We start from the raw sequence: 6,233 nt of genomic DNA on the forward strand, positions 1-6,233 counted from the left end.
GCAAGGGGGAAAGGGCGAGATCAATGTGTAAGTCTGTCCATGCCAATCACGGCACCCACATCGGCAATTCTCTACTGTGCATTCACACCAGTTTTCTGTGCCGCTACACCCACCCCCTGCACCTTTTGAAATATCTCTATTATTTTGTGGTGTCTCTCTGTGCTCTTACCACCATGATGAATCACTTCTACCCAACCTGCTCCAGATTTCATGTGACAAAACACTCATTAAGAATCCCATAGCATTAAAGATGCACATCGCATCTCTCGTTATTTGATTTCCCTGGATCTCTTTCATAAGATTAACGTTCACAGCAACTTGACTTGGAAAAGAAAATCGCGTTCCTTTTCATTATCCCCTTTCAGTCTACATTTCGTTAAGTTCAGGCATCAGTCTCAAATTAATCTTTGAGGTTTTATAATGTGGTCGATGCAGACAAACTTACCATTGGAGTTCCAATTTCAATACGACAGTATGGTAATCCGAAAATAGCGACGAGAGTGGGATTCGAACCCACGCGTGCAGAACACAATGAATTAGCAGTCCATCGCCTTAACCTCTCGGCCACCTCGTCGTGTATGCATGAAAAGATGTGACATAATCTCCCAGACCATCACAATCTCATCACCTTTGGCCAATCTCCCATTCACAGCCTCCAACCTCATTGTCCATGAACCCCACACTGCCCGATTCTACCTCCTTCCTCAGACCTGCTGTCTCTGCCTGCGCCTGTTTGACCCGACTCATCTCTTCCTACGTCAACACCTTCCTGTCTCCCCAGTCCAGGAAATTCGCACCTACGTTTGTGACACCACTTATGTACTTAATCTCACTAAAGACTTCTGTTTCCCTGGTCGACAACGCGTCATCTTCGCCTTGGAGATCCAGTCCATCTGCACATCCATCTGCCATGACGAAAGTCTCCAAACCCTCTGGTTCTTCATCTCGCCCCATCCCAACTTGTACCCTTCCACCGACACCCTCATCCAGCTGGCTGAACTGGTCCTCACCCTCAACAACTTTTCCTTCCAATCCTCCCACTTCCTCCAAACCAAAGGGGTAGCCATGGGCACCCACATGTGACCGAGCTATACCTGCCTGCCTGTTTGTCAGATATGTGGAATTATCCGTGTTTCGCAGTTACTCTGGCACCTCTCTCCACTTGATCCTCTGCTACATTGATGAATGTGTTGGGCGTCACTTTTGTGCTCCCACGAGGAGGTTGAACAGTTCACCAACCAACACCTTTCACCCCGACCTCAAATTCACCTGGATCTTCTTGGCAACTCCCTTCCATTTCTTGGAATGACCAATGACAGACATATATTAAACCCCACTGACTCCCGCAGCTAACAATACGACACCTCCTCCCACCCCACCTCGTGTAAAAACAGAATCCCTTATTCCTAATTCCTCCGCCTCTAGTGCATTTTTTCCCAGGATGACCAATTTCACCTCAGAAAGTCCAAGTTGGTCTCCATCCCATGTGTTTGACAATGCCCGCCAGTGCATCTCCTCCAATTCACTCACCACCACCCTTAAACCCCACCCCTCCCGCAAGAAGGACAGAATCCCATGGTTCTCAACTTTCATCCCACCAAACTCAGCATAAATCATATAAGACTCCACCACTTCTGCAATCTCCAAACAGACCCCACTATCAGGTATATATTTCCCTCCACACACCTATCAGCATTCTGAAAAGACCATTCTCTCCACGAACCCCTTGTCAGGTCTACAACCCCCAATAAACACACACCCCACTTCTGGCACATGTCCCTGCCACCGCAGGAAGGGTAAAAGCAGCTCCCACACCACTCCATTCATCTCCGTCTAAGGCACAAAGGGATCCTTCCACTTCAGTTAGAAATTCACCTACAACTTACAATGTCATCTACTGCATCTGTTGAATCCAGTGTGGTCTCCTCGACAGTAGGGAGACAGGACACCTTCTTGCAGATCATTTCAGAGAACATCTTTGGGACACCCGTTCCCAGCAACTTCACCATCCAGTGACTGAACACTTCAACTCCCCCTCCCACTGCGTCAAAGAGTGCAGGTCCTGGGCCTCCTTCAGCGCAAAACCATAACCACCGAATACCTGGAGGACGAACGCCATATATTGCGCTTTGTGACTCTGTCACCTCACGGGATAAGTGTGGATTTGAACAGTTTCCTCATTTCCCTTGCCCCAAGTCCCAAGCCTCAAAATTGGCACCGCCCTCTGAACCCATTACATCACTGTTCCTTCTGAACTTTCATCTTCTCCCTCACCTTCATCCAACCACCGCTTTCCCCCATCCCCCCCATCGCCAAATCCCTTCCAATTATCTCTCAGTCCCGACTCACAAACCTTATTCTTGTTGAAGGGCTTATGCCTGAAATGTGGATTCTCCTGCTCATCAGATGCTGACTGACCTGCTGTGCTTTTCCAGCACCACACTCCAGACTCTGATCTCTAGCATCTGCTGTCCGAACTTTCTCCTAGGAATAATCAATGACCTCGGAGTGAAGATGTCCCTGGATTGCATTGATCACAGTGTGTCTGAGTTTTGCGTTTATTTTGGGTGAGGGCAGGCTGGATCTGAGACGAGCACTTAACACCCAGACAACGGGAATGGTATCAGATACAGACGTTAGGGCGGGCTGAAGTGAAGTGGAAAATTCAGTCAGAAGGTGGATCAGTACAAATGCATCATATCACCCAGACTGTAAAAGACACGCAGAAGGAGCAAATCAACTTCAGTGCAGGCACAATGACAGATACAGTGGAAAGAAGACAATACAATACACTGAGATGGAGTGGAATTATTTATGAGAAAGAATTAAATATTAAAGCTATTTTACATAAAGAGTGCCCTCACATTGGAAAAAGGAATTTCCTGCAGTGTAATGGTGATATTTGCCTGTGACATCACAATGCTGAGAGACACTGACATATTATCAACTGTAGTAGCGTGGCCTAGTGAAAGCATGATCGGCCCATCAATCAGAATTCAATACTTCAAAGCTCTCCTCTGCGCTGTACAACCTATTTGCTGCTCCTGTCGTCAGATCCCAATCGCTTCACAGTGTATCTTTTTCTGCTTCCTGCCTCACGTAAACACTTGAAACATGATCCAATCCCCAGTGTTTCCGCTTTAACCCATATTTTGTAACTCCCGCGCTGACACAGGTACGAGTGACCAATTGGCCTTTTTGAGCGCTCGCACTCTGTATGATCTGTGCACTGTATCTGATCCGCAGGACACACTGCAGAAATTATCCCATCCCAGCAGACTGAGCTGCCTCCATTGATAGAGCTGTCTCCATTGGTGGAGTATCACACAGTAACAGCCAACATCTTTTGATGTCATCCTCGAAGGTACTTTCTCCAAAAAAAAGGAAGACTGCGGGAAACTGCTGTCGTCAGCACGATGTACAGAGGCCCAGCGGGAGCCTTGTGGGCCACAAAACCAGAAATCAATGGATAAAAAGATTCTTCTTTTTAGAAGAAATCAATTCAGACCATCAGGTGAACACTTCCTGGGGAGAAAATGGATGTGGGAGAGCTGACAGTCTCAACTGGTTCCAGCATTTACAATCGTGGTCCGTGTGACAACAAAAGCAGAAACCTGGAACTGTTTATCTTGCTTCTGAAAAACAGGTTATTAAGTTTTGAAGAGCATTGATATTTCTCCCTGATGTTCATGAAATGATCAAGAGCAGAGTACGGTTCCTTGAGTATGGTCTGACTTCTGGGTAATGGACTGTGATATTCTGCTGACATGATCTGAACACATATAAAGAAATGACTCAGTGACAAGATCTGCTGAATTGGATTCCGTGAAGAACAGAAACCGATGTAATGAAAAGAGCCACAAGAGCGAGAATGCAGCAAATTATTTTCCAGACTCGAGAAGAGTGCACAGTGCTCTTTCCAGGGGTCAATATCTGTGCAAGTTGACCGAAACAGCGTTGGGTGTTATTGTAAAGCATCTTTTGTATAATGGTGCAAAAGCACGGAACTTTTGTATAGAGAGGATAACTTCAAAATCCCCAAAGAGGCAAAACACACAAATGAGGTAAAGAACAAAGTAACCACACAAATTGGTGTTACGCCATGGAGTAAACTTCCCTGCTCAAATTTCGTTCAAAATCGCTCTCTGTCTAGTTCCTAAGACTGATATTCGAACAGTGAATGGTCTATGTCAATAAAAACTGCTCTGATCTCACAACTTCAGCATTTCATACCGAACCGCTTAAGTATGACTGGCAATAGTAATTGATCCCTCACTGTGTTACTTCAGCACACGTCGAGAACAAATAACTATAAGAGCAACAGTCATGTATGTAACTGGGATTTGACCCGATTCTGTTGCAACCAATCGATTCAGCTGTAATTGAAATTGTTTCCACCATTCCTGTGTCGGTTATAGGTTTGCATAGCTTAGTGGTGAGTTTTCAATCATTGAATTGGACCCAGCATCCTTTCTCAGGTTGAAATATACAGGGATATAAAGACATGATGAAAGACACGGTCAGTGTTTACTGGACTATGAAGACGCGAGGAATGACACGGCCATGATACCATGTCGTTATTAACGATGGAAATGAGGTTTACTGGTAGATAAAGCCACGAGAAATGAAAAGAGGGGGTTTAAAGGGATGGTAGCATTAAATAAGGAATAATGCGGGAGAACTCAGGAAAGACTTAGTTGTGTCCGAAGAGAGGTTATTCAGCTGATGTGAAGTTGTTACGAGTAAACACGAGGGAAATTCCGTCGTTTAGATGAGTGGAAACTAGACGTTAGAACTTCAAACACATCGGGACATGATAAAGAAGGTTGGAAAGCGAATGCAAGCAGACAAGGAATGAATTATATTAGATTACATTAGATTACTTATAGTTTGGAAACAGGCCCTGTTGAGCAACAAGTCCACAACGACCCGCTGAAGCGCAATCCACCCAGAACTATTCCGCTACATTTACCCCTGCCCCTAACAGTACGGGCAATTTAACACAGCTAATTCACCTAATCTGCACATGTTTGGACTGTGGGAGGAAACAGGAGCACCCTGAGCAAACCCACGCAGCCACAGGGAGAATTAAACAGCGACAGTGATTCTGGACTTCCTGGATGGAGATGCAAAATGGAAACATTCTCGAATTGGTGAACATTCATAGGAAAGAAATTGCATAACACCTGCAAGTGAAAATGTTAAGTATAAGAACAGCTGGTGGAGTTGGAAGGTGCAGCAACTCATTCGACATGAAATATTTAATACTGTAAATGCACTGAGCTGTTTGGTTTAGCTCTGCATTGAATGGAAGTCAGTTAGCTCAGTCCACTGACTAACTGGTTTAAGAGAAAAATGAGACCAACAGCGTGGGATTAATTCTCTCACTGTCTCAGGTTTCCACAAGGATCATCATGTCCCTCGCTCACCTGGTCTGTAATACTGTGGTGACTCTAGTGAGCAAGATTTGGCCTGTCGATGTAAAATATCATTGTCATTGCTATCTGTTGTCTTGAACATTTGGTCATAATCAACCGAAAGGGGAGTGAGTCCAATTAATTCTCTTTTATCTCCGCTTGAAAAATCCTGCGCGAAGACTCAACCTGATTCCAGTTTGATCCTTTGTTCCTCCCAACAGCAAAACTACTTTCCCAGATCCTTTACCAGGTTTACTGACAACAGTCAAACTCCACAAGGAGTTAAATCTTATACTTTCGATTGATTGAATGCGCTGTGCAGCTTGCAGGAAGTTGAATGATGTGAAACGATTTTTACAGACTTTCCCAGGATGTAATCCAGTGCTGGGTCAGCAATTTTAGGAAGGTCATCATGCTAAAACTTCACCTCTGGTTCTCTATACATAGATGGATATTCACCTGGGGAATATTTGCAGATTTTCTATTAATAATTGGCATATTTAACAACGGCAAAACATTTCCCCACATCAGAAACTGGAATTTCCAAGCCAATACTACTTTACTCAACATTGTTTCCTACTGCGCTTCAGTCTGATACTTCAATAATCCCTGGTAACAGCATCTTTAGATAAGCATTGAACTTACAACCTTGGCATGTTATGCACCTTTAAGTATACGGCGCTGACGAATTGTGTGACTGGAGCCGCAGACAGCGAACCTGTCATGTGACCTTCACGGACCTTGGGAACTGTAACTCAACTGCTCTAGTTTTGCTGTGATTATTATATTCCCTACAGTATGGAAACAGACGCTTCG

At 44.7% G+C, this 6,233-nt stretch overlaps 1 non-coding gene across 1 annotated transcript; it reads right to left on the reverse strand.

Moving 5' to 3' along the window:
- Positions 1-492: 492 nt before the first annotated feature.
- trnas-gcu (transfer RNA serine (anticodon GCU)) lies at positions 493-574 on the reverse strand. The gene has a single exon. It is a non-coding gene; the product is annotated as a tRNA-Ser (tRNA).
- Between the last annotated feature and the right edge of the window lie 5,659 nt (positions 575-6,233).

The sequence above is a fragment of the Chiloscyllium punctatum genome, chromosome 6 (assembly GCF_047496795.1).
Source record: "Chiloscyllium punctatum isolate Juve2018m chromosome 6, sChiPun1.3, whole genome shotgun sequence".
In the NCBI taxonomy this organism is placed as follows: domain Eukaryota; kingdom Metazoa; phylum Chordata; class Chondrichthyes; order Orectolobiformes; family Hemiscylliidae; genus Chiloscyllium; species Chiloscyllium punctatum.